The sequence below is a fragment of the Callithrix jacchus genome, chromosome 18, assembly GCF_049354715.1.
Source record: "Callithrix jacchus isolate 240 chromosome 18, calJac240_pri, whole genome shotgun sequence".
NCBI lineage: Eukaryota > Metazoa > Chordata > Mammalia > Primates > Cebidae > Callithrix > Callithrix jacchus.
This window is the reverse complement of record NC_133519.1, coordinates 8787664-8800094: the sequence shown is the minus strand read 5'-3', so window position 1 is coordinate 8800094 and position 12431 is coordinate 8787664. Positions and strand designations below refer to the sequence as shown.

The 12431-nt window shown below is 50.6% G+C and overlaps 3 non-coding genes across 3 annotated transcripts; 2 read left to right on the top strand and 1 right to left on the bottom strand.

Annotated features, from left to right (window-relative positions):
* The first annotated feature begins 1832 nt into the window (after window positions 1-1832).
* TRNAQ-CUG (transfer RNA glutamine (anticodon CUG)) lies at window positions 1833-1904 on the top strand. The gene has a single exon. It is a non-coding gene; the product is annotated as a tRNA-Gln (tRNA).
* A 7110-nt stretch (window positions 1905-9014) lies between these two features.
* Window positions 9015-9178, top strand: LOC144580292 (U1 spliceosomal RNA). Its single transcript, XR_013529585.1, has one exon. It is a non-coding gene; the product is annotated as a U1 spliceosomal RNA (small nuclear RNA).
* A 2846-nt stretch (window positions 9179-12024) lies between these two features.
* Window positions 12025-12188, bottom strand: LOC118149379 (U1 spliceosomal RNA). The gene has a single exon (XR_004736756.3). It is a non-coding gene; the product is annotated as a U1 spliceosomal RNA (small nuclear RNA).
* Between the last annotated feature and the right edge of the window lie 243 nt (window positions 12189-12431).

Genomic DNA, 12431 nt, shown 5'->3' with positions numbered 1-12431 from the left:
CGGGCAGCTGCACCATGTTTGCCCACCCTGGACATGTCTGGCAGGCACCAGCCACAACCACACACATCTCCCCACCCAGGACAGTGCAGCAGCGTTAGTGTGGGGGTGCCAGTGGGCAGGCAAGGGGGGAACCATGAAAGCTGAACAGGAGAAAGCAGGTGGCAGTGGGGCGGCAGAGTGGAAAGAGAGAGAGAAAATAAAGGTGGGTAGAGAATGAGGGGGCTCAGGACGAGAGAGAGAGAGACAGAGACAGAGACAGAGACAGAGAGAGATCGGGAGAGGCAGATCTAGCCACTGAGGAAAAATGCAGAAGAGAACACTTGTCTGCTCAAGTAAAATAACTTACACCTAACCAGGGGCAAGGGCGCTGCAGGTCGTGGGTGCCCTGCCCTGGTCCTGCTGTGATATTTAGGGACCATGACATCTTCCCTTTCAATCTAAATCATAATAGAGAGGAGACGCTGTCCCTATGTAGCTGGCAATGCCTTGTGATTTCACCTTTTGGATCTGGCGGCCCTTCAGGTCTGCTCACTTGGTGGGAGGCAGCTGTTGGTGCACCAAATAGAATGATTCAAAAATCAGAGCCTTGGAGAGCTCACTGGAAGCCCTGAACAGCCGGAGCTGGTGGCATCCCCGGGTGAAGGCCAAGGGCCCAGTGCTGAGGCTCCACACGGCCTCAGGAGGATGGACGGGGCAATCTCGTGTGAGCGCCCACACCCCCAGGAGCCTCTGCCTGGGGGAAATGGGCCCCACGCCCAGCTTGTCTCTGCACAGGCCCTGGCCAGGCGTCCAGGGCACTGGCTGAGTCCTGGGTGATGCTAATCCCTGTGTCTTGACGTCGTGGTGGCTCCAAGGAGACGCCATGATGCTTCCACTTGGAACTGGACTTGCGAAGAAAATGGCTCCCGCTGCCGTCAGTCTCCTCGGACTTCGGCGATTGGGTTCCGCCTTCTGGAACCGGAGCAGGACGCTTTTGGGTCGCCCCAGGTGTGGGTGGCCTTGGATCTGCCGTCCTGCCCAGGCCTTGAGGACTGGCTGACGCTCATCGCCTCTGTCGGCGCCGCTGCACTCACACTCACCAGTGAAGATCCCCAAATGTCCCGACTAGGAACGTCGTCCTCCGCTTCCTCTCCGACCGTGGTGGGCTTTCCTGTGAGTGTCGGCTGCGTGGGAGGTCGGTGGTGGGGAGGGTGGGAGCCTGGAGAAGGAAGAGGAATGGGGGCCAGAGGGAGTGGAGGAGGAGGAGGAGGAGGAGGAGGAGGAGGAGGAGGAGGAGGAGGAGGCAGGATGGACAGAGAGCTGGAGGGGCTGGGAAAATGGGTGTGGGGGGCTGCGAGGAAGACAGGGAGCAGGAGGGGGTTGGAAATGGAATGACAGGAGGAGGAGAAGGGGGACGAGGAGAAGGCAGAAGGAGGGCAGAAACCCCCGCATACTCCCAATCCCGTTCTGGAAATGCTCAGCGGTGCTCCATGCACAAAGGGAAGAGGTCAGTTGCAAAGAAAAAGAAAGAGACCCCAGCGGGTGGGGGGCTCGGCCGAATTTTCACGTCGGGGCAGGAAACTGGCAACTCGGGCGAACTGGCGGCTTTTGTGGAGGCGTAAATATAGCTCTTCCGGGTCCTGATCCCAAGAGGTGCTTAATCTCATTCTCTGAGATAGAAACCGAAAGAGAAGAGCAGAGAGAAGCACGTCTGGGGCGACTCCTCCTATTGCAGTTAAAGGTACTCAGGTCCTGTGTGACCAGAAGAAAACAGCTGCGAAGGAAATTCTGGTGACCCTGGAGGCTGAGAATTCACCTGCAAATGCCAATAACCGAGAGTGCTCCGGACAGGCGGTTCCATGGTGTAATGGTGAGCACTCTGGACTCTGAATCCAGCGATCCGAGTTCAAATCTCGGTGGGACCTTGTCGTTAGCTGTACACGGAAGCTGGTCTTTTATACTGGAGCCGGAAGGCGTCCCAGGAGGCAAACTCCGCCTCAAAGATAAAGGGAAAGGGGTGTGGATTCCGTTTGCCCTTTGTTCCAAGTCCTGGGTCAGAGGAGGGAAAGGTTTGGGTCCTGGGAGGGTTCCCCGCAGGGTGCGGGCTGTTGCAACTCCCCACGTCCCTCCTGCTCCCGACTTGCAATGCGTCCCCGGTGATGTCACTTGCGCTCTCCTATCCCCTCCTCAGGGGACCAGGTCCCAAAAACTGGGTTCTCACAGTGGCCTGATCCACAGGGAAATTGCCAAAGCATCCAATGGGAGTCACCAAGCCTGGAGGGTCCCCGTCCTGAGCGGGCCTCTTGGCCCGTGCAATGGGAGGGGCCAGAGCCCACAGCCAGTGCCCCAGCGACCCAGGAAGCCCCACCCCGTGACCCTGGGTTTTGGGGTGAGAGGTCTCCGCCACTGAAATGGCTGCCTCGCCTCGATCCTAGACCCGGAGATGCCTTTCACCCAGAACATCTCATAATGGCACCCTTTGTCTTTTTGGTAAGAAACAGTGGCATGAAAGTTTGATGAGGATAGCTCAGTCAGTCGTTGGTGATTGTGTCTGGGTATAGGGTCGATGGCTGGAGACCTACCTTAGGAGTAATAGTGTTTTATTCAGGTGGCCCATCCTATTCCGAATGTTAATTTGCTCTGTTCTTCATATTTAGATTTTTTTTTGCCGAATTTCTAGCTCCCACGTCTCTATTGCGGGCTCTTTGTCGCTGTTTCACTAAGCTTTGGAAGCTGAGTCTGGAAATCTCATTCTTTGGTCCCAGGATCTCAGCTGGAAAGAGAAATCCGCGCAGCGGCCTCTTAAGCTCGCGGACTGGAAGCCCTGGTCCTGATCCTCCGCAGCCTGGAGGGAGCTCCCGCAGGGCCACAGGGAAGAGGAGGCTGAGCAGCCCAGAGGGATGAGTGTCAGACGCCGGGCTCCCCCTCGACCGGCCAGGACCCCAGCCCCAAGGAGAAGAGGACGCCTTAGGACCAGACAGATGCAAAAATGTTTTCTTCTGCGCAGTAGAACACTTCGGATGAGGCTCATGGTGGGCGTTGAGAGCGCGCTAAGATGTCCCTCCAGGCGCTCAGGACCATCGCTCTGATTTTCATATTTTGAAAATATGAGAATTTTCAGCAGTTACAAAGGACTGAAAAACACCGAAGTCTTTGAGGCAGTCAGTTTGGAGGATGTGGGGAGGTGAGGTGTGGGGTGGGAGAGAGGTGCCTTGTTGGCTCCTTGGAGTGGACCGGGAGGAAGGAAAACACACACACACGCTGTTTCCCCTTGCAGGCTGGACTGAAGGGCCTGGGATGGAAAATTGCACAGTGAAAGAGGAGCAGGTGCATTGAAAGTTGCTATCCCTAGAGAGAAGTGCGGGCGGGGCCAGGACGCTGCCGTCACTGCTGCTGCTCACCACCAGCTTTGCAGCGTGTGAGACCTTCATAACAGTGTATAGTGCATGCAGATCACTCGTGTTTACAAGCAACTGATCACAATTCCTTACAGATTTCTTTGTTCCTTCCCCACTCCCACTGCTTCACTTGTCTAAACTTAAAGGAAAAAATAAAACATTTGTTTTTACACATGATGATGTTTAAGTTGATCCTCAGCCCACCCTCCTCAAGCAGCTGGGATCACAGGTATACAACACGGTGTCCAGCTAATTTTTGTGTATTTTATAGTGATGGGGGTTTTGCCATGTTGGCCAGGCTGGTCTCGAACTCCTGGACTCAAGTGATCTGCCTGCCTGGGCCTCCCAAAGTGCTGGGATTAAGTGCTGGCCTGCGTGCCCAGCCATCATTTGTATTTTGCATTTAAATATTTTACAGTCATATGTATCACTTCTCAAAGATTCTGGGTTTTGTAGCATGTAAATGATGGGGTTCCAGACACGCTACTCCAAAATATGACACCTTGAGCTCTTACATATTTTATACTAAAGGGATTTGAGAAAACAACAGAAGCAGGAAGGCCACTGTCACCTCCCCCTGCCCTTCTTCCTTGAAGCCAATCATAAGGCTCTCATGTGAGAGGTGCCGTCTCTGTACCCAGAGGAAATGTGCATCACTGTGTCTGAAGATACAGGGACACAGAGAAGAGTCTGAATGTATAGGCCTGGCTATGTTTCCCCCAGCTTATTACCATTAGATGGTACTGTGGGAGTGATGGCCCACAGGGTCGTGGATTGTCCCTTATGCTGTGCTGAGGCACAGGATCAGAGAAATAAAGACACAGGACACAGAAGTACAAGGAAAATGCAGCTGGGCTCGGGGAGCCACGCCACCTATGAGTGGAGTCAGGCGAGGCCCCAAATGTCCAGAAGTGTGAGTATTTATTGTTTATAGGTTAGGGGGCAGGGCAGTGAGTGACGTCATCTTTAAGGATAGTGATAGGGTCATGAGCAATAAAACAAGGGATCCACCCCTATTCGGTCACCTAGGCTGGGAGGTGGACAGTGCACAGCAGGGAGTCCATTCCCATTAGGTCATTGAGGCAAGGGCATGTGCAGTATGGAGTCCACCCCATTAGGTCACTGAGGCATGGAGATGGGCTATGCACAGTGAAGAGGGTACAGCGTGCAATACCTCTATGTATGGGCAAGCTACTAAGAAGATTTATAGGAGGGTACTTTAAGTCACACAGCAGTGACAGAGCTGTCAGGGTCTACACCACCTGGTGGCAGCTTCCAATGAGTTCTATAGGGGAATGCTTTTCAAGCAGCACAGTAACAAGAACTGGTAAAGTTCACAGTCGCCAAGGTGCGATTGCTGGTCTGAGGGCAGCCTCCCACAAGAACTGGAGCAAGGTCCTACAACTCCTTATCAGGAGGAGTGGCTCTCGCCCCAAGCCTCCCATACAGTGGGTATCTTTACGATACTGAACGCTGCCCCCTGGGCCATGGATTCTTGTCCTGGTGTAACTGCTCTTCCCTTAAATCATGCTGTGCACTGTGTCTGCTCTACGCATTCCTCCGATTATAGGCTGCTTATTCCTTAAATCATGCTGTGCACTGTGTCCACTCTAGGCATTCCTCCGATTATAAACTAAGATATCATTTTATATATATGGAAATAACTGAATGGTAAGATATTCTTTAGGCACTCATTCTATGAACTAATATATGATTATATAGAGAGGATTGTACAAAGGGAAATAACTGAGCAGTAACACTATAAACTGAGATATTCTCCAAGCCCTATTTCTGTAAACTGAGATATTCTCCAGGCCTTAATTGTGCCAGGATTCTGCTTAGCTCTCCTTCCTCAGTACCTCTACAGGGGGTTCCCCACATCGTACTCTTTTCATTCCTTCACACTTCTCTATGACTATCCACTCTTCATCTAACCTACTGTTAAAGAAAAAAATCCTGAGGTTTAGCTGTTTCCATGGGCCTTCATTTCCTTTGGAAGGCGCTCCCGTCATGTGAAACTGACATTAAATAACTAGGTATGCTCTTCTCTTGTTAGTCTGTCTTTTGCTTTAAGGGTCTCAGCAGTGAACCTAGGCTGGGCGAGGAAAAGTCATATTTCCTCCCCTACGGGCACAAATGTCTTCCACTTTAAAACTATAAAAATTTTATTGAGGCTGATTTGATGCAAGAAATCGAATCACTGATTTCCTTCAGATGAGCTAATAAACTCCCAGTTCCTCCCAGAGAGAAATAGGGTTTGGTTTGGTTTTGTTTTGCTTTTTGAGACCAAGTTTCACTTGTTGCCCAGGCTAAAGGGCAATGGTGTGATCTTGGCTCACCATAACGTCCACCTCCCGGGTTCAAGTGATTCTCCTGCCTCAGCCTCCAAGGTAGCTGGGATTACAGGCATGCACCACCATGCCCAGCTAATTTTGTATTTTTAGTAGAGACGGGGTTTCTCCATGTTGGTCAGGCTGGTGTTGAACTCCTGACCTCAGGTGATCCTCCCACCTTGGCCTCTCAAAGTGCTGGGATTACAGGCATGAGCCACCGTGCACAGTCAGAGAAACACTTCTATAGCTCATTCCCTGAAGGTCCTTGAGGGTCAAACCTGCTGAAGATTGAGGGCCTTCCTGGGACCTCCCCCCAGGAGATCACTGCTGGTGAGAGGATTGCTGCAGTCTCCCTGGGAGGGTGCACGGCCACTGGAAAGTATCACTGCTGTGACTTCAACACAGCTGGTTTTCATCACATCTCCTCTTTCTATTTGTTTTTTTGGAGATGAGACTCGCTCTATCAAACAGGGTATAGTGATAGTGGTGCAATCACAGCTCACTGCAACCTCTGCCTCCTCGGTTCAAGTGATTCTTCTGCCTCAGCCTCCCGAGTCACTGGGATTACAGATGCACCACAATGGGGAGCTAATTTTTGTATTTTTAGTAGAGATGGAGTTTCGCCGTGATGGCCAGGCTAGTCTCGGACTCCTGACCTCAGGTTTTCTGCCCACCTCAGCCTTTCAAAGTGCTGGGATTACAGGCATGAGTGCCTGTACCTGGCCACGTCTGCTCTTTGCACTGCTGCAGGAAACTACAAGAGCTAACATGCAAAGGAGTAATAGATCCACACCTCCCGACTGTGCCTGATCTGCAAAGTGCCACATGGCAGGCACAGCGGATGAGTGCGTGTGATTGTTTAGTCCTTACAGGCCAAGGCTGCACCATCATCTTCATCTTCCACATGAGAGGACTGGGATGCAGAGATGTTAATTAACCTGCTCAGGGTCACACAGGTCAGATTTCTTTGACAGTTATACTTTTCCTATGTCAAGTTTTTCTCACTGTCATAGTTTTTGCAAGGGCACTTTCGTCAGGAGCAGTATAAACGCAGTGGTTCTGAGAATGCCTTCTGGAGCCAGGCTGCCTTCAGTTCAGATTCCTACTTTCAAACCCTCCTTCCCCGGCTAAGTGACCCTGAGCACTGCACCTTGCTTCTAACCTTCAACCTGCCCTTGGCTATTCCTGGGCATAGGCCAGGCCAAATATGGGAGAAATTTACTTCCAAGTCTAAGTCTGAAACAAAGATGGTAACAGCCCCTTCCTGAGACAAACTCCTTCCTTTCTTGGGCATCAGAGCTCCTTAGCAAAGCTAAAAAATTAGACATAAGATTGAACATTACGGCTCAGGAGCCATGCAGCCAGAAGCCACAAGATTCCTAAGCTCCCCATTTGTGCCTATAAATAACATCATTCATATAAAACTAAGATTGGCATTCAAGGTATTTTTCAGACCCTGCCTTATGATGAACTAGCTGGTGCTACCCAGACAGGTGAACTGGCTCATCTGGTCCTGTGGCCACCACCCAGGGACTGACTCAGGGCAAGAAGACAAGCTTCAACTCCCTGTGACCTCACCCCCAACCCAACCAATTGGCTTTCCCCATTCCCTAGCCCTCTGCCTGCCAAACTATTCTTTAAAAAACCCTAGTCTCTGAATTTGCGGTGGGGGTGGGGGTGTGAGGGGGACAGACTGGATTAATAATGAACCTCTGTCCTGTTGCTTGGCTGGCTCTGCATGCATTAGATCCTTTCCCTATTGCAGGAAGCCTGCTGTTCTCAGCTCCATTGACTTTTCTGGGCAACCAGCAAGATAAACCCACCAGTTTCATTAATAAAAGAAAAACACAAATGGTACATATGCTTGAAAAGAAATGTAAGTCCGTGTATTTCTTTTGAAGAAATGCAAAAGGAGGAAAAATGATGACAGGCAGTACACTGTCCTAAATATTTTCATGATTCTCCTGTCCCCCCATATCCTTCTCTCCCAACAACTGCTCCCCAGAAACCTTCAACTTAAACACGATTCCTGCCAGAACCGGGTTTGTCCTCCCTTCACATGTTCCTCTCACCTGCCCCACACCCCTTCCATGTCTAATCTGTTCGTTCACTTCCAGGTCATTGAGATTTTCCATTTAAAAATATAAGATACAGAAAGACAAAAATAACCAGTCATCCATATTTCCACTACCTGGAATTAAGTACTATTCGCACATGTACATACTTTTATTCCAAACCATTTAAAGTTACTTTTTAAAAATCATACATGCTTAGCATAGACATACCAACAGTACAGAAAAAGTACAGATATATAAGATTTCTGATCACCTTAAGTTCAAAATCACTTTTGTTAACATTGGGGCAACGCTGATGGAGTCGTGTTCTTCTGCTGTATCTACAGAGAGAAGAATGTATGTTTTAGCTAGACTGCCCCCTGCCCACCCCCGCAGAAGAAAATCAATAAAGAAGGCCATATATAAATATGTTTTTGTAAAATTGAGCTTAGACTCTATTTTTATTTTACTAATATTTCATTTAATAGTGCATAAACTTAACTGAAGACAATAAGACAGAAACAAAAATGGAGGAATTCCTGAACTCCAATCAGTTAGAGACACTTTTCTAAAGGAATCCTCTAAAGGTAAACACACATTAAATCAAGGCGAAGGCATTAGGATTTGCAGTGGTTTTCTTGTGCTGTCATTGGTGGTTGCTTATTGAAACACGGGTTCTCTTTGATATTGAAGGACTTTCAATTTAAAGGGGAATGCTACATCACCAGGATAATCATATGTGAAAAGAACCAGTTTTCCTTGTAATCCTAAACGTTCTAGTCTGCAAATTAAAAGCCATTCTTTGAAGAAGGGTGCGCAGGGTCCAGCTGGCCGCCGAAAGGGTGCTTGATAACATAGGATGAGGACCTGCTTCTTTGGGAGAGAACAGACCGGGGGCGGGAGGGAGGGAACTGAGAGGCCGACGTCACTTCCCCGCCGGCTCCGGCAGCGGGTTGGTAGGCTGAGTGGCGGAGGAGCAGACGGGACTGGGAAGGCACTGTCGGTGACATCACGGAGACGGCGCCTTCTATGCAGATGAGGCAGCGCAGGGGCTGCTGCTTGGACACCTGCTGCTTTGCCAGGAGTCTTTTCTGTTTTGTGGGAGCCAGTCCAGGACCACTGGTCGGACCTGAGAGTCCCAGCTGTGTGTCCGGGCTAGGAGGGCTGGGGGTCCGGTGCCCGCGGCAAGTGACCGTGCGTGTAAAGGGTGAGGAGTATGAGGCTGTGGCGGGGCGGAGGCGTGTGAACTCATACTTACCTGGCAGGGGAGATACCATGATCACGAAGGTGGTTTTCCCAGGGCGAGGCTTATCCATTGCACTCCGGATGTGCTGACCCCTGCGATTTCCCCAAATGTGGGAAACTCGACTGCATAATTTGTGGTAGTGGGGGACTGCGTTCGCGCTTTTCCCTGATCTTTTGCTGTATAAAGAGTAGACAATTTTTTCCTTTTTGCTAAAGTACAAAGCTTTGCAGTGGTTTTATAGTGTGATTTGCTGTTCGTTAACTTCAAAACCTTGTTTCCGTTGGACATTCTGTTATCAGAATCCGAGGTCTCTCTATCTGCTATCAGAGAGGCCTCTCTCTCTCTTTCTTCTCTCTTCTCTGTTCACTGTGATGCTCTTCTTTTTGAGAGAGAGTCTCACTTTATCACCCAGGCTGGAGGGAGTGCAGTGGTGCAATCTTAACTCATTACAACTTCCGCTTCCCAGGTTTAAATGATGCTTATGCCTCAGCCTCCTGAGTAGCTGGTTAATTTTTGTTTTGCAGTAGAGGTCTGGTTTTGCCATGTTGCCCAGGCTGGTCTGGAACTCCAGGACTCAGGTGATCCACCCACCTCGGCCTCGTCAGGTACTGGGATTACAGGTGTGAGCCCCGCACCTGGTGTAATGCCCTTTCCATTGGACTTTTAGGCACTCTTAAAAATTCCTCAGAGAGGCGGCGGCTCCTTTTTTCCCGTCCCGTGTGGGATGGCTATCAGGGAATGAGACTTTCTGGCAAAGAGGGACACCCTAAGCTTTTGATCATTAATGCTTTCAAGAAGAAATCTTTTTTTAAAAATTTTTGTCTGAGGAATCGGCCTTCCCAAAGGCAGACAGAAGCCCACGTCTTTGTCAGAACCTCGGTATGTTTGATGGGCCTGGAAACCAATATCCGAGCAGTTCTTAGCCACTGGATTCGTGGGCTGCTTTTGTTCAGAAACTAGAAGCATACATTATTGATGATGGTCACGAAACAAGGGACATTTCTCTTTTTTTAAATTTATTTCTTTTAAATTTTTTATTGGATTTTAGGTTTGGGGGTACATGAGCAGAGCATGCAAGACAGTTGCTAGGTACACACATGGCAGTGTGCTTTGCTTTCCTTTTCCCCTTCACCCACATTTGGCATTTCTCCCCAGGCTATCCCTCCCCACCTCCCCCTCCCACTGGCCCTCCCCTTTTCCCCCCAATAAGGGACATTTCTTCAACCTTCTCAAAACCTGTTTGCTCATCAGTAAAGCACTGAAAGTTACTTTTGGTTTTGATTCATGTATTTTATGTTTGAGCAAGGCAGTGTCTGCTGCTGGGGAATGGCTCGGCCAGGCGCGGTGGCTCACGCCTGTAATCCCAGCACTTTGGGAGGCCGAGGCGGGTGGATCACGAGGTCAAGAGATCGAGACCATCCTGGTCAACATGGTGAAACCCCGTCTCTACTAAAAATACAAAAAATTAGCTGGCCACGGTGGCACGTGCCTGTAATCCCAGCTACTCGGGAGGCTGAGGCAGGAGAATTGCCTGAACCCAGGAGGCGGAGGTTGCGGTGAGCCGAGATCGCGCCATTGCACTGGGTAACAAGAGCAAAACTCCGTCTCAAAAAAAAAAAAAAGTAAATGGCTCATCTTCATCCAACTGCATCAGTCCGTAGGGCATACGGCTTCCACTCGCAGTGTCCTGAACGCTCCGTGAACATCCTGTGCTTTCTCGCCGGTTTTCTTTGGAGCCAAAGGGTTTCTGCACCTGCACCCTGGTAGGAATGGTAGAGGCTTCTCAGGACATGCGGATGTATCAGTGCCATAGGCCGTCCCACCCCCGCCCCCCACCACAACCGGCACCCACCCTGACCCCGTCCTCCCTGTTTTTTCAGTGTGGGCCAGGGAGTTTCTATTCAGCAGGACATTACAAATCAGAAGTGGGTGGGGTCAAAAGACACACCCTAGGAGATGCTGGCAAAATGCCCAGAAGCGCCATCACCAGGCCTGGGGCTTTCTTGTGTAGTGGAATATTCGTGTCCATGCAGCAGGGACAAAACCAATGAGATACTCGTGGGAGTTAAAGAGATGAACTGACAACGCCATTTGAGAAGGGGGATTCAGGAATCTGCCAGGGTGCTGATGCGTGTCAGGTGCACACCACAGGTTGAGAGAGAGCTAAGTATTTTCCGCCCATGAAGGCGATACGCGAGGGCCTGAAGAAAGAGGGACGGGGAGGACACAGGCGGCAGAAATAGGAAGAGGCGGCCGGGGGGGTGGGAGGGATGGGTCGGGGTGCTGTCGAGAACGTTGCCGGGCAATGGATGTAGGATGTGGAAGCGATCCATCAAGCAAGGAAAGTGCCACTTAGGTGAAGTCTGAAGAAAGACAAACGACAGGAGATAGTAGGGAAACTGAACCCGGCTCATCAAACGTCCGGCCTTCTATTTCAGGGAGGATGGCAGCGCATTTCCGCTGACAGGTGAGATTGCGGTTCTGACCTGTGGGCCTCCACGAATCTGCGCAGGGGCACCTGGGCGGCAGAGCCGTTCCCCTACGCGAAGGAAGCGTGATGTGTCTACAACCGAAGGGGACACTAAGAGCCTCAAAGGCCCTGCTTAGATCCCAGAGATGAGCGCCCGTCTGCGTAGTTTCCACCTGGCCCTCTGAGGTGAGAACACATTCCTCAGTAGCACAGAAATCCCAGGAACTCTAAAAGGTGACTGAGAGGGTAGGAGGAAAAACACGAAAGTTTTCACAGAGCGTGAGACCCCAGACAGCAGGCCAAAGAGCAATCTCAATAGAAGGTAGAAGATAAGGTAAAAGGGAAGCCCTGAGGCCATCGGTAAGCAGTCAGTCCTTAATTCTCCAACAAAAAATAGCGACACGTTGTTTTAGGTGCTTCCCAGCCTTACAAACAAGAACAGTTGTGCTTCCCAGCCTTACAAACAAGAACAGTTGGACGTAAATCAGATTGTGAAAACTAGTGAGAATTTGCTGTATTTCTTTCTTTGGGTACAGCGAAAAGTCAGGGGAAAGCGCGAACGCAGTCCCCCACTACCACAAATTATGCAGTCGAGTTTCCCACATTTGGGGAAATCGCAGGGGTCAGCACATCCGGAGTGCAATGGATAAGCCTCGCCCTGGGAAAACCACCTTCGTGATCATGGTATCTCCCCTGCCAGGTAAGTATGAGTTCACACGCCTCCGCCCCGCCACAGCCTCATACGCCTCACCCTTTACACGCACGGTCACTTGCCGCGGGCACCGGACCGCCAGCCCTCCTAGCCCGGACACACAGCTGGGACTCTCAGGTCCGACCAGTGGTCCTGGACTGGCTCCCACAAAACAGAAAAGACTTCCTGGCAAAGCAGCAGGTGTCCAAGCAGCAGCCCCTGCGCTGCCTCATCTGCATAGAAGTCGCCGTCTCCGTGAT